This window comes from Aedes aegypti, chromosome 3 (assembly GCF_002204515.2).
Source record: "Aedes aegypti strain LVP_AGWG chromosome 3, AaegL5.0 Primary Assembly, whole genome shotgun sequence".
In the NCBI taxonomy this organism is placed as follows: Eukaryota; Metazoa; Arthropoda; class Insecta; order Diptera; family Culicidae; genus Aedes; species Aedes aegypti.
Genome location: NC_035109.1, coordinates 401287330 through 401303497, shown reverse-complemented (window position 1 = coordinate 401303497; position 16168 = coordinate 401287330). Strand labels below are relative to the sequence as shown.

General features: G+C 39.6%; 1 protein-coding gene across 7 annotated transcripts in view; it reads left to right on the top strand.

Annotated features, from left to right (window-relative positions):
• LOC5576330 (mucin-5AC) overlaps nt 1–16168 on the top strand; it is a 133880-nt gene that overhangs the window by 99746 nt on the left and 17966 nt on the right. The gene's annotated exons all lie outside the window — the stretch shown is intronic.

Sequence of the window (16168 nt, the reverse complement as noted above, 5' to 3'; positions counted from 1 at the left end):
GCTTTGTCGTTAGTTGAACAGCGAGCATTCAGCAGTATGCTGTAAAACAACAACTTTTGGCGCATCTACTCAGCTTGTTGGATGTAAACATTGCGTTTGACGTTTCGCACCCTTTTACAGCCTGATGAAGTGGCTATGGCATCTTTTACGATGATTATAAAATATTGTGTGAACTGTTTTCGATGTAGTGTGTTTCTTTGCCTTTCGATATAGACTGTGGTGGCAACAAGGGCAGCGTCGAGACTTGTGGATGCAGAGATCGTGAGTTCGATTCCAAGCGGTGGCAGGTAACGTTGGGAACATTAAATTCAGTTACTTATGATATGAATTCCGGAAGCTGTGAAACAGCTTGAAAATAATATTTAATCGATAATACAGCGAAGCTGTATAATAATTATTCAACAGTTGCGAAATGGTTGAGAAAGCGCCTTTCGAAGATGTAACACAGCTACTTGTCGTATAACTGTAGAGATAGAGCAATGATCGGTATGAATAAGAGCTGCCAACACAGCTTAAAAGTAGCTGAGTAGATTCGCCAGATTTGTTGGTAAAAGGATCGCATAGAAGCTTTCGTTTGTATGTACAGCGCATTTACTCAGCATAAAGCCGTATAGAGAGGGCCTAGAGAATGTTTACATTTGCACTAAATGTTAGCTGGGTATGCCAAGTATATCTTGCTTTATGGACAGATCAAAAGCTTCAAAGAAATAGTCGAAGCCTGGGAAGTTATCACGATTTGTGTCAACTGAAGATGGACAATGATGGACATACCTTCAATAGACTAAAGTACACATTCATAAAATGAGTTTGAGGGTTATATTCGTGTAGCGGTTTGAAGTTTCCATTGATCAATACTGCCTATAAGCGCACAATTGTTCCATACGAATAGGAAATACAGCAATTATAGAACTGATATGCGATTATGAGCAAAACATTGAGGAGTTAAAAGCACTTTTCGTATCCAAAAGCACTGAATCCATATTTCTGAGGTCGTTATCGTTGCTCTAGTTCTGTGTGATCAATTCCTGCAGACGGAATATTTTGTTCCTTATGTATTTTTTTCATATCTAGTCTTTGTTTTTGGAGTTCAGTACCTTACACCTTGTACTCGGTTTCTTTGTTTTTCGTATTGGTCCTTTACTACTGAAGATCCTGATTTTTCGGTACTAAATTTATTAACGTTTCGAGAATTAGTGTGTGGTCTTTCGATTCCGTTGCATGCTCTTGTGGGGTGAGTGACGGAATCGAGACCAATTGTGTTAGGTTCGCATTGTGCGAATGCGAAAAGATATTCGTGTTCGGTCGAGGATGGATTGCCAACTGGCGAGCTCGTTTCATGTTTATAATAACACTTCTTTATATTAGCAACGTTACTTTTATGCAATTTTCAAACAAACTGTGTGATGGGGCCTTCCTTAGCCGAGTGGTTAGAGTCCGCGGCTACAAAGCAAAGCCATGCTGAAGGTGTCTGGGTTCAATTCCCGGTCGGTCCAGGATCTTTTCGTAATGGAAATTTCCTTGACTTCCCTGGGCATAGAGTATCATCGTACCTGCCACACGATGTACGAATGCGAAAATGGCAACTTTGGCATAGAAAGCTCTCAGTTAATAACTGTGGAAGTGCTCATAAGAACACTAACCTGAGACGCAGGCTCTGTCCCTGTGGGGACGTTAATGCCAAGAAGAAGAAGAAGTGTGATGTTTGAATAGTTCGACATTACGTTTCTCGACGTACTTTCTTAATCTTCTACCAATATCTACCATTATATTTTTCTTGCAAGTCGTATTTTTCATTCTTATCCATGAATCGCATCACCGACCAAACTTGATTCCCAGATCTTTATCCACCCTCACTAATCAACACCCTTCCCGTGGTGATTGTGGAGATGCAGAGGTATTCTCGGTCTTTAGAAGCAATAATCACTACACACAAACATTTCTTCCCCATCTCAACTGACTGCCGTTATTTTATATGCCGTTCATTTATATGAGAGCTGCTGAAATTTGGCCTTTGAGAGTAAGCGCAAAACACCATTCCTTATTCATTTGAAACTTCTACACCATAGGTTCCCAAACTTTTCGAGTGCGCGACCCACCTAGCTGTCTGGCATATTCTTCGCGACCCACCAGGTGAAAAAAGTTGATAAATTAATTTTTCCACTAAAATTTTTGAAGTCTATCGTTACTTTTTTGAAAATGGCATGCACCGCGAACGTTTAAATTACAAAGTCTACGATGTTGCTTACATTTCAATGTGACTAATTCTCGTTCAATTGACAACAACTACAACAATCACATCGAAATATTATATTCCACCATAATACATATTTGATGGGAATATAAACTTTTCATAAAATTTTACGAACCAAGGAAAACAGTTTTTCTCAGCTAAAAAGTTATTTATTTTTTGATATTTAAGATAATTATTTTTTTCTGAGCTGGAAATTTCAACAGTAAGAGTACTGTTTATCAATTAAACTCACTGAACTCCCAATATTTGTGATAGAATTATTTGAACAAAGATTTCAAATTTCATTTTTGCTAAATTTATTGTACACAGCAAAAAGTTGTGACTTTTAAGTAGCACGCAATTTGGAAATCAACGGAAAATTGTGGCAGGCATTTGAAAATTACAAGCGTTAGCCAACAGCTGAAGCAAATCAGACCATCTGTCAACCAATCATGACCCTTGCAATAAAAAATTCAGTTCAGTGCGCTAGAAATTTATTGTTGACTGCTCTTTCAAATTCACGATGAAACCGCCAACCATCGAGCGATTCTGTGACACATTCATTTAAGGAAGAAGCTGTTCCACTTTCATTTTTCATTTACTGAGATGCTGAAACAGCCGAGAGAGCTGGAGCGTGTAGCTATCACTAAAGGGTCGCGAGTTCGATTCATGGATACATTTTTGTATTTTCTCTTTTAATTTTGAAGCTATCATCAACTTATTTTCAAACCAGCAGCAATGTAGTTTTAAGATCGCACATAATGATGAATATATTTTGATACATTCAATCCGTCATAGTTTTAGACGTTTCGTTCGCACTATGTTTGTTTCCGAAATTTGCCACAAAAATGTAATATGTAAATGCCATATCAAGTGTTTTGATCATCAGTACTTATGACTGTTAGGCTCTAGAAGAAATGCTGAAATTAATAAATGGGAACAATTTCAAACCATTTGCTTCGAATCGAGGAGACATATGAAAATGTAGGGAAAAATCTAAGTTGATCAACACATAATGAGATATTTTTTCGCGACCCACCAGAGAGCAGCTCACGACCCCCCTGGGGGTCGCGACCCACAGTTTGGGAAACTATGTTCTACACGACTTCAGACTGAACCTAAATATAATACTTGTTTTAATTATGAATCGTGGTTTACGGCCAACCAGCCGAGTGGAAGTTTAACAACTACCGAAAAGCTAAACATTACATATAATTTGCAATTGGATTAGATGGACAAATTGATGTGAAGATTTGCGAAAAAGTTACACGTCTTCTCAGTGAGAATCGAACTCACGACTCCCCGATCTCTAGTTGGGGCGCGTTAACCACTACGCCATGAGAGGACTCATGAACGCAGAAGTTAACCTGAATTCGATTTCAGCTCAATAATCACGTGGTCCTCTTTCGCAAAGTGCACCTCTTTCGGAAGAATTAGATGCCCATCCAAACACAACGCTTTCTATATATATCCAATGCCTAGCCCGAGAGCGCATTGTTTTTTTAGATATAGGAATAGCACACTACACTAGCCAGCAACTGCGCTGGCTGAGGTTTCTATTGTGTGGGCTTCCAATGGGTCGCGACGTTCTCAAACGACCGGTTACGGAACATGAGTCCGTTGCTCGATAAATACTTGTTTTAATTATGAATCGTGGTTTACGGCCAACCAGCCGAGTGGAAGTTTAACAACTACCGAAAAGCTAAACATTACATATAATTTGCAATTGGATTAGATGGACAAATTGATGTGAAGATTTGCGAAAAAGTTACACGTCTTCTCAGTGAGAATCGAACTCACGACTCCCCGATCTCTAGTTGGGGCGCGTTAACCACTACGCCATGAGAGGACTCATGAACGCAGAAGTTAACCTGAATTCGATTTCAGCTCAATAATCACGTGGTCCTCTTTCGCAAAGTGCACCTCTTTCGGAAGAATTAGATGCCCATCCAAACACAACGCTTTCTATATATATCCAATGCCTAGCCCGAGAGCGCATTGTTTTTTTAGATATAGGAATAGCACACTACACTAGCCAGCAACTGCGCTGGCTGAGGTTTCTATTGTGTGGGCTTCCAATGGGTCGCGACGTTCTCAAACGACCGGTTACGGAACATGAGTCCGTTGCTCGATAAATACTTGTTTTAATTATGAATCGTGGTTTACGGCCAACCAGCCGAGTGGAAGTTTAACAACTACCGAAAAGCTAAACATTACATATAATTTGCAATTGGATTAGATGGACAAATTGATGTGAAGATTTGCGAAAAAGTTACACGTCTTCTCAGTGAGAATCGAACTCACGACTCCCCGATCTCTAGTTGGGGCGCGTTAACCACTACGCCATGAGAGGACTCATGAACGCAGAAGTTAACCTGAATTCGATTTCAGCTCAATAATCACGTGGTCCTCTTTCGCAAAGTGCACCTCTTTCGGAAGAATTAGATGCCCATCCAAACACAACGCTTTCTATATATATCCAATGCCTAGCCCGAGAGCGCATTGTTTTTTTAGATATAGGAATAGCACACTACACTAGCCAGCAACTGCGCTGGCTGAGGTTTCTATTGTGTGGGCTTCCAATGGGTCGCGACGTTCTCAAACGACCGGTTACGGAACATGAGTCCGTTGCTCGATAAATACTTGTTTTAATTATGAATCGTGGTTTACGGCCAACCAGCCGAGTGGAAGTTTAACAACTACCGAAAAGCTAAACATTACATATAATTTGCAATTGGATTAGATGGACAAATTGATGTGAAGATTTGCGAAAAAGTTACACGTCTTCTCAGTGAGAATCGAACTCACGACTCCCCGATCTCTAGTTGGGGCGCGTTAACCACTACGCCATGAGAGGACTCATGAACGCAGAAGTTAACCTGAATTCGATTTCAGCTCAATAATCACGTGGTCCTCTTTCGCAAAGTGCACCTCTTTCGGAAGAATTAGATGCCCATCCAAACACAACGCTTTCTATATATATCCAATGCCTAGCCCGAGAGCGCATTGTTTTTTTAGATATAGGAATAGCACACTACACTAGCCAGCAACTGCGCTGGCTGAGGTTTCTATTGTGTGGGCTTCCAATGGGTCGCGACGTTCTCAAACGACCGGTTACGGAACATGAGTCCGTTGCTCGATAAATACTTGTTTTAATTATGAATCGTGGTTTACGGCCAACCAGCCGAGTGGAAGTTTAACAACTACCGAAAAGCTAAACATTACATATAATTTGCAATTGGATTAGATGGACAAATTGATGTGAAGATTTGCGAAAAAGTTACACGTCTTCTCAGTGAGAATCGAACTCACGACTCCCCGATCTCTAGTTGGGGCGCGTTAACCACTACGCCATGAGAGGACTCATGAACGCAGAAGTTAACCTGAATTCGATTTCAGCTCAATAATCACGTGGTCCTCTTTCGCAAAGTGCACCTCTTTCGGAAGAATTAGATGCCCATCCAAACACAACGCTTTCTATATATATCCAATGCCTAGCCCGAGAGCGCATTGTTTTTTTAGATATAGGAATAGCACACTACACTAGCCAGCAACTGCGCTGGCTGAGGTTTCTATTGTGTGGGCTTCCAATGGGTCGCGACGTTCTCAAACGACCGGTTACGGAACATGAGTCCGTTGCTCGATAAATACTTGTTTTAATTATGAATCGTGGTTTACGGCCAACCAGCCGAGTGGAAGTTTAACAACTACCGAAAAGCTAAACATTACATATAATTTGCAATTGGATTAGATGGACAAATTGATGTGAAGATTTGCGAAAAAGTTACACGTCTTCTCAGTGAGAATCGAACTCACGACTCCCCGATCTCTAGTTGGGGCGCGTTAACCACTACGCCATGAGAGGACTCATGAACGCAGAAGTTAACCTGAATTCGATTTCAGCTCAATAATCACGTGGTCCTCTTTCGCAAAGTGCACCTCTTTCGGAAGAATTAGATGCCCATCCAAACACAACGCTTTCTATATATATCCAATGCCTAGCCCGAGAGCGCATTGTTTTTTTAGATATAGGAATAGCACACTACACTAGCCAGCAACTGCGCTGGCTGAGGTTTCTATTGTGTGGGCTTCCAATGGGTCGCGACGTTCTCAAACGACCGGTTACGGAACATGAGTCCGTTGCTCGATAAATACTTGTTTTAATTATGAATCGTGGTTTACGGCCAACCAGCCGAGTGGAAGTTTAACAACTACCGAAAAGCTAAACATTACATATAATTTGCAATTGGATTAGATGGACAAATTGATGTGAAGATTTGCGAAAAAGTTACACGTCTTCTCAGTGAGAATCGAACTCACGACTCCCCGATCTCTAGTTGGGGCGCGTTAACCACTACGCCATGAGAGGACTCATGAACGCAGAAGTTAACCTGAATTCGATTTCAGCTCAATAATCACGTGGTCCTCTTTCGCAAAGTGCACCTCTTTCGGAAGAATTAGATGCCCATCCAAACACAACGCTTTCTATATATATCCAATGCCTAGCCCGAGAGCGCATTGTTTTTTTAGATATAGGAATAGCACACTACACTAGCCAGCAACTGCGCTGGCTGAGGTTTCTATTGTGTGGGCTTCCAATGGGTCGCGACGTTCTCAAACGACCGGTTACGGAACATGAGTCCGTTGCTCGATAAATACTTGTTTTAATTATGAATCGTGGTTTACGGCCAACCAGCCGAGTGGAAGTTTAACAACTACCGAAAAGCAATTGCAAATTATATGTAATGTTTAGCTTTTCGGTAGTTGTTAAACTTCCACTCGGCTGGTTGGCCGTAAACCACGATTCATAATTAAAACAAGTATTTATCGAGCAACGGACTCATGTTCCGTAACCGGTCGTTTGAGAACGTCGCGACCCATTGGAAGCCCACACAATAGAAACCTCAGCCAGCGCAGTTGCTGGCTAGTGTAGTGTGCTATTCCTATATCTAAAAAAACAATGCGCTCTCGGGCTAGGCATTGGATATATATAGAAAGCGTTGTGTTTGGATGGGCATCTAATTCTTCCGAAAGAGGTGCACTTTGCGAAAGAGGACCACGTGATTATTGAGCTGAAATCGAATTCAGGTTAACTTCTGCGTTCATGAGTCCTCTCATGGCGTAGTGGTTAACGCGCCCCAACTAGAGATCGGGGAGTCGTGAGTTCGATTCTCACTGAGAAGACGTGTAACTTTTTCGCAAATCTTCACATCAATTTGTCCATCTAATCCAATTGCAAATTATATGTAATGTTTAGCTTTTCGGTAGTTGTTAAACTTCCACTCGGCTGGTTGGCCGTAAACCACGATTCATAATTAAAACAAGTATTTATCGAGCAACGGACTCATGTTCCGTAACCGGTCGTTTGAGAACGTCGCGACCCATTGGAAGCCCACACAATAGAAACCTCAGCCAGCGCAGTTGCTGGCTAGTGTAGTGTGCTATTCCTATATCTAAAAAAACAATGCGCTCTCGGGCTAGGCATTGGATATATATAGAAAGCGTTGTGTTTGGATGGGCATCTAATTCTTCCGAAAGAGGTGCACTTTGCGAAAGAGGACCACGTGATTATTGAGCTGAAATCGAATTCAGGTTAACTTCTGCGTTCATGAGTCCTCTCATGGCGTAGTGGTTAACGCGCCCCAACTAGAGATCGGGGAGTCGTGAGTTCGATTCTCACTGAGAAGACGTGTAACTTTTTCGCAAATCTTCACATCAATTTGTCCATCTAATCCAATTGCAAATTATATGTAATGTTTAGCTTTTCGGTAGTTGCTAAATATAATAATTTCTTCAGTTTATTGAACATTGTATGCAAGTCTCAAAAATTAGGACTTCTTGCTTTGTAATACCACTTAATACCTTATATAAACTACTTGCGTAAATAGCTGTCTTGATATTATTGATACCATCATTGCTAACAATTTTCATTAGTTGACTGGAAATTTGTCGGTGAAATTCATGAATGTCTAGACTAGATGTGGTGAAATCACCTTTGCTTAAGTAATAAAATCCATCAATATCAACTGACTTTTTCTTACCGGTGAGTCGGTTTGCTCCAGTGCTGCGTAGGCGTCACCTTTGCTTATCGTAGGCACTCTCGATACGTACCTACAGTCAGTGACGAAAGTTAGTAACCAAATGCAAAAACAGCATTTGGTTACTAACTTTTGTCACTGACTGTACGTCGCAATTCGTTATCGCACAACTATCGTCTTCCGTGGATTCCCAAGATTACTTCGCCCCCGGTCTGCGCGTGTGTTTAGTTGTACGGCCGCCCTCGTACCAATGAATCATGTGCCCGATTCGCGTTATCAGTTCCGGTGGATTGTGTAAGCGAAGCGTCAGCAGTTCCGGTGTTGGAAGTTTTCTTTGCAATAATTTCCCGGGGTCTCTGTAAGCACGTGTGCAAATACGACTTGGGCTTTCCTACGCACGGTATTACGGACCCGGTAGGCAAACAGCTGGTTAGTGTAACGTGTGACTCACATTCCCACCCACGGCCAACCGACGAAGACTGGTGCGTGCGTGTGTGTGTAAAAGAAGTTCATTGTTATCGGTCCTTCCTAGGGAGGGAGAATCCGCTGCGCGGTGATGATGCAGCACCTTGAATTGAAGGCAGTGGCAGAACGGTTTGTTTATACTTTTACGCCCCAGTTGCAGCTGCTATTGCCCTCCTACCCTCATCTGCGAGGCTACTGCGGCGGCGGGTGCTTCAAGTTTCGTGCTCACCCAGTTTGCTGTATAGCCTCGCTATGTCAGCTGCTGATGCTTTACTTGCACGTATGCGTTAGGGGAAGGTGATACAAAATGCACTGTTTGGAGAGAATTCCAACTGGATGCTTTCAATAACCTTTAATTTTTCAAATGATCTGTAAGATTAGAGTAAGACTATCGTGCCCACGGGTGCAATTAACACCACCATCACCTACAATGCTGCTCACTATCTCACTGTTTCGGTTTACAGCTAGGGTTGGTTGGCATCCTGCAAAAACATGCATATTTTCAAAGAACGATTCCATTCTATTCCTCATTCATCACTATCAGCGGCAAAACACTCACATTCATTGATTAAGCCCTATAGAGGAGCGTGTGAGCGCGCATTCGGATGGAATTTGCTGTATCAAGACGTGCCTCAACTTGTTCCGACAAGTCTGAGAATGCTCCGGCTTTTATTTGCTCTGCGATCGATGGTGACTACATGAACGTTTGTCATCGGATGCCATGCATTTGCTCATCAGCATCATCAGGCGTCGCATTTTTGCTACATATATGCATCTTCGGTCTATATGTAGACATTTAGAACCGTTGGTTTTGCCATCTGTAAAGACATCGTGGGCAGTAGTTGAAGTATTTGGATGTCGAATTGTCTTTTATGACTCATTTCTTCACTTCTGATTTTGATTTAGAAAAGGGGAAGACTTAAAGTATTTTTAGCTAAGAAACCTATTTTTGGAAAGGTCAAAGGATGGACCGTTGAATGTCAATATTTGCAACAGGAAGAATGATTCGATATTCATTCGGATTTCCTGGTTTCATTGCATTCATCGAAACGTGATACCTTAATTCGCCATAACCCTGGTTTACCCGGAAGGAAAACTTCCTAGGATGAACTGAACATATTTCCCTTCCGTGGAAAATCCATTTGGTCCATGTTGGAGGAGTTTTACCTCCTCTCGGAAAAGGATCAATGCCGGAATCCTTAGAATCGTTTCCATCACCATCATGGCTGTGGGTAGTCATCTGTGTTCCCGGTTTGGAGTGCGATTGATAAAAAATATCTCCAGGCCCCGCGTGTAACTCCGCTTTCAATCGACTGCGAATTTTTATTTTTCCATTGCCGGGCCACAGGCGCTTCAGCGGAACTCGTTGCATGGAAGGGTGAAACAATCGAACAAAAGTCATCCTTTTCCCAGTATACCATACGTTGAAGGGCATCAACGGATTATAACTAGTTTGTAACTCGTGTATACGATTCTGTAACCCAATAATTGATTAGGAATTCTGGTAGATTATAGAAAAAATCGTTATAGCGACTCGAGCAGTTACTACTAAAAGGAAAATTAATTAAAATCTGAGCTGTCCAGATACACACAGATCACATGTTAGACGGATGATTTGGAGAAATTTCATTTATTTTAAGGAACAGTTCTTGGTCATTCCTGGTTCTACTATTCCAGTAAAATGCTCCAGTTTCTTAGCGGAATTGATATGAGCTGTCATGTTTTTCAATAAAAAAAAATCCACCGGTCTGTTCTAGCAAAACCATTTGTTCAAGACTGTATGACTATTTGTATTTAGTCATACTCCTGTTTGAAGGACCAAAAACGAACGGCGCGGTCTTATAAGCAGAGATACTTACACGAAAGCCGCATGGTGAAAGGAATCCTTCTCCTTCCAAAATCAAATTTACACAAACAGTCGTACAATCATACTCTTGCTTGTCAGAGAGACTCAATAGATCATAGTTTCCCAAACTGTGGGTCGCGACCCCCAGGGGGGTCGTGAGCTGCTCTCTGGTGGGTCGCGAAAAAATATCTCATTATGTGTTGATCAACTTAGATTTTTCCCTACATTTTCATATGTCTCCTCGATTCGAAGCAAATGGTTTGAAATTGTTCCCATTTATTAATTTCAGCATTTCTTCTAGAGCCTAACAGTCATAAGTACTGATGATCAAAACACTTGATATGGCATTTACATATTACATTTTTGTGGCAAATTTCGGAAACAAACATAGTGCGAACGAAACGTCTAAAACTATGACGGATTGAATGTATCAAAATATATTCATCATTATGTGCGATCTTAAAACTACATTGCTGCTGGTTTGAAAATAAGTTGATGATAGCTTCAAAATTAAAAGAGAAAATACAAAAATGTATCCATGAATCGAACTCGCGACCCTTTAGTGATAGCTACACGCTCCAGCTCTCTCGGCTGTTTCAGCATCTCAGTAAATGAAAAATGAAAGTGGAACAGCTTCTTCCTTAAATGAATGTGTCACAGAATCGCTCGATGGTTGGCGGTTTCATCGTGAATTTGAAAGAGCAGTCAACAATAAATTTCTAGCGCACTGAACTGAATTTTTTATTGCAAGGGTCATGATTGGTTGACAGATGGTCTGATTTGCTTCAGCTGTTGGCTAACGCTTGTAATTTTCAAATGCCTGCCACAATTTTCCGTTGATTTCCAAATTGCGTGCTACTTAAAAGTCACAACTTTTTGCTGTGTACAATAAATTTAGCAAAAATGAAATTTGAAATCTTTGTTCAAATAATTCTATCACAAATATTGGGAGTTCAGTGAGTTTAATTGATAAACAGTACTCTTACTGTTGAAATTTCCAGCTCAGAAAAAAATAATTATCTTAAATATCAAAAAATAAATAACTTTTTAGCTGAGAAAAACTGTTTTCCTTGGTTCGTAAAATTTTATGAAAAGTTTATATTCCCATCAAATATGTATTATGGTGGAATATAATATTTCGATGTGATTGTTGTAGTTGTTGTCAATTGAACGAGAATTAGTCACATTGAAATGTAAGCAACATCGTAGACTTTGTAATTTAAACGTTCGCGGTGCATGCCATTTTCAAAAAAGTAACGATAGACTTCAAAAATTTTAGTGGAAAAATTAATTTATCAACTTTTTTCACCTGGTGGGTCGCGAAGAATATGCCAGACAGCTAGGTGGGTCGCGCACTCGAAAAGTTTGGGAACCTATGCAATAGATGGAAAGAAGACCCTGCCCATTTTCAACGAAATGTTAATGATAGTTAGTTGACAGTTTCACTCTTCCTATCCATCTCGATTTAATCAGGTCCCACCTAGCCTAAAATGCATACAATATCAGAAATATACTCAAATAATACAAATTACCATGAAAAGATCTCATCGCTTTTTTTCCTTGTGTAGTATTTCAAAGTTGATAGTAAAAACGAAGTCGTCGAATTATTTCACCGTTAGCGTCAATGTATCATTAGCGAATTGACACTGACATTAGTGTCTTAAACATGAGCACTCGTCTCTTCACTTTTCTCTTTTCGAACCACTAACACGCAAATTTTGAGAAAATCGAAAAAGCATGTCGTCGGCGCGAAGACAAAAAGCTTCTTAGTGGGTTCATCTTAAAACTCACACTCAATTCATCCTTCCGAGGTTTTCATAGAATAGTAGTTAAATCCATGGTGAAATTATTCTGAGATGAATTCCTGTTGAAATTTTCTGTTGTTTTTTTTTTTCTACTAAATCCTTGAACTGCCTCACTCAACAATCTTTTCGGGTATGAAATTTCATCGACTTCCCAAGACATGATATAATATTAGGAATACTCAATGTTTGATCAGTAATGGATTCGCATACCTTCATGCACGAATTTGAAAATTATTCAGAATTTGAAGAACTGGAAAACTGGTTTTGGGGAAGCAATCTAGAATATAATCAACTTTCTATTTAAAACGTCGAAACAATCTTTTTTGTCAATTTTAAGGCTGGTAGCAGGTCTCTTTTTAGAGACTTAGTCTCTATTTTAATGCAAGTCTCTATTTTTGGTGAGGTCTCTGAAGCCTTTATTTTGTAACCAAAATGGTCTCTAAAGTATTTTTTTATATCTTGCTTGCAGTGCATTCTGATGCAAAATTATGAAGGCTCCAGACAATCCTCCAGATACTGTTACAAGACTTTTCAACTAATTCTTTGAAAATTTCATCTCAGATTTCTCGAGAAAAGGAAAAGTGGTTTCTCCAAAGATTTCATCTGGAATACTTCCAGGGATTCCTACAGGGTTTCTCTCCAGAAATTCTTCTAGAGATTCCTCTTAGATATTCTACCAGAGATTTTTCAAAGAAAATCTTGAGTAATTTATGCAGAATTTGCTCTCCAGAAAATTGTTGAGCACTTCAACGTTACTATCTCCACAAATTTGCTCAGGAATAACTTTTTAAAATTTTACAAACTCTACACACTTAAATTATTTTACGGATACCTGTGAAATCTCAACAGCTGAACAGTTCGGTGAAATAAATTAACGGAGCACGGTAAATTTTTACAGTATTCGGTAAAAATTCACCGGAATCTGTAAAATTCCGACGAAATTACGGTGTTATATTTCACCGAACTGTTCAGCTGTTGAGATTACTGTGAAATTCACCGATTTCCGGTAAAATGAGCATATTGTGTATCTCAGAACTTCATCTATATATGTTTTCTATTAATCCCTCAACCGAAGTTTGCAGTTGTTGGTCCAGTAGATCTTCTGAATATTTTTGCATATTTTTACCTAGAAAAACCGCAATGGTTAATTGTTTACAGTTTCAAGAAACCCGACAAGAATGTCTACATCATTTCAACCATGGTAATTCCAAAAAATTTCTCTAAAAAATCCTGCAGAGGTTATTCGAGAAAATCTATCAAGAACTTTTCAAGAAGCCTGTGTTGCATCATGGAGTTCTTCTTATTTTTTTTTCTAAATATTTCTCCAGAATTTCATCGAAAAATTACAACTGCCGTTCTTCCAAATATTAAAAAAAATCCCATGGAACTATGGAACTTACAAAAGTTTATTTAAGATTCCATACTCATTAACACTGAAGCATTTTGCCAGAAAACCCTAAACTTTTTCTTTGCTTTTTTTTCAATCATCCCAGCAATTCAACTAGAAACTCTTCTAAAAATTCCCCAAGGGTCTATGAGTTCTTCTAGTATTCGTTATTCATCAAGGGTGACTTAAAAACTTACACAAGTTTCATCAATACCTCACGATTTTTGTTGAACATTTTTTTTTATTTCTGAAAAATTTCATTCATATTTCCATGAAGAAATGCCTGGAAAAAAATCCTAGAAGAATTCTTGGACAAATCTTTGAAGACTTCCTTGAGAAATCTTAAAGAATTACTGTAGGAATTCTTAAATAAATTTCTGAGTAATTTCTGGAGATGTCCCTAGAAAAATTCCTAGTTAAAATATCAAAGAAATTATGAAAGGCAATGTTTAGAAAATCCCTAGAGGCATCTTTGGAGGAACTTTTGGTTGAATTTTTGAAGAAGTTCTAAACGGAAGTCTTAGTGGATGTGCTAGTATGAGATTTCTTCAGAGATCGTCAGCGGATTCCTAGTATCATTTTAGCAGACTCTAGGTGTATAACCCAGATAATTTTTGACCAGACCTATCTGGCACTCGTGCTTATTCTGCGCGGTGTGTGAGTCGAGACGAGTCGCTCTCACCGCGAGTGACGTGAGACGAGTAATGTTAATCAAATGGGTGCGAGTCGACAATTGTCACCTCATTCGACTCGTGTCACCTCACACGCCGCGCAGAATAGGCACGACTATCTTTAACAAATATGTCAATTGGTGTTGTCAGCTGCAGTGGCGATTCCCTTTACCTCAGATCTAGCTGTTCTACGATTTTCGGCGAACTTACGTATTTTCGGCCGTTTTGTTCTCTTCGTCATATGGGGGGTTTTGCCAGCCAAATTGTCTGATTCTCGGCAGTGAGAAAGGTGTGCTAAAGGTGTTGATGCAAATTTTGAGCCTTTAGCTTTTAGAGAACCCCTCCTAACGAGGAGAACAAAGCCGCCGAAAATATCGAACTAGATATTTCGTAAGAAATCCTACGCAAATATCGCTAAATGTTCATCATCGATGCAGCGATGTTATCATCTAGGCAACGCTTTGTGAGAAAGTTACTTTCTACTTCATATATCAATGATTCCGCATTTTCTATTCCTCCATGGAATTCGGTGTATTCAAAAATGAGGAAAAGGTACCCTCATTCATTTGTACGGTAGTTTCTCGCTTTATATCGCTCCATTACATCACTCTCGATTTAAGCACGGTTTTCTGTTCAATTTTATCACGCCACAATAAGTGTGTGGAGTTCATTCATTTTACATTGAAAAAATGATCATCTAATCGACTTGACCCAACTCCGATGTGATTTCATTTCATTCGATCTATTTTTGCAACATAAATCTCAAATTTTGATGAAAATTATATGGCACAAAAATATATTTTTCTTCGTTTTTTTCCGCTTCGGTACATCACCCCAAAAAATTTTGGATCCGTGATATATTCGAGAAATTACTGTATTATTATTTTAATAGTATGAAACGAGCTCACCAATCCACATTTTACGACCATCGTAACACAACTTCTTTCAAATTTCTATGTATGCAAAATGATCTGCACTTCCTGACAATATCGACAAGGCACTCATTAAAACAAAATGCGATTGGACTCCAAACTCAATTTACATAGTAGGGTTTCATTTCTAGTAATGGACCCCTCAGTAACTCAGATTAATTCTCGACGTCTTTTTTTTGCGATGGTATCTTTGACGGATATTCGTTTTACGCAGCAAGTTTCACGTCTTTACTTGATACTACGCATCTAAAACACACAAAATCAAACGACTTTTCCAGTAAAACAGGCATTTGAAAAACTGTAGTCCCTAATCATATCATAGACCCCGCCTGGTTCCATAATAAGAATGTTTACAAATTTGTCGTTTACTGTAATGGGCCTTCCAATTGAACTGCAACTGCTGTCTAGGAAAGCAAATGAAATTCCCCCGGTGGATATTTCTAGTAGTAGGGATGTTTTAAGGGTCTATAACCAGCTTCGATCCTCTACTTAATCACATTGTAGTCTATCCAAATGGACGCAATTTGTACAGAGTACAAATAAGAAGATGAACACCATCTTCCAGGGATGAAAAGAAAAAAAAAACGGCATAAGCAGTATAAAACGAGCTCACCATTCTAGCACAAAAAATTTGCATTATAATTCCTATGCTTCAAAAATATTAAACATTCTCGATCAGTTTGTTGAAGTATTAGGCTTTCCCAGTAATTCATTAAAAAAGAGTGACATGTTTTCATCTTTTGGGACTTAGACCCTCCCACGAACACAAACGGGTTGGCGAGTTTCATTCAAAT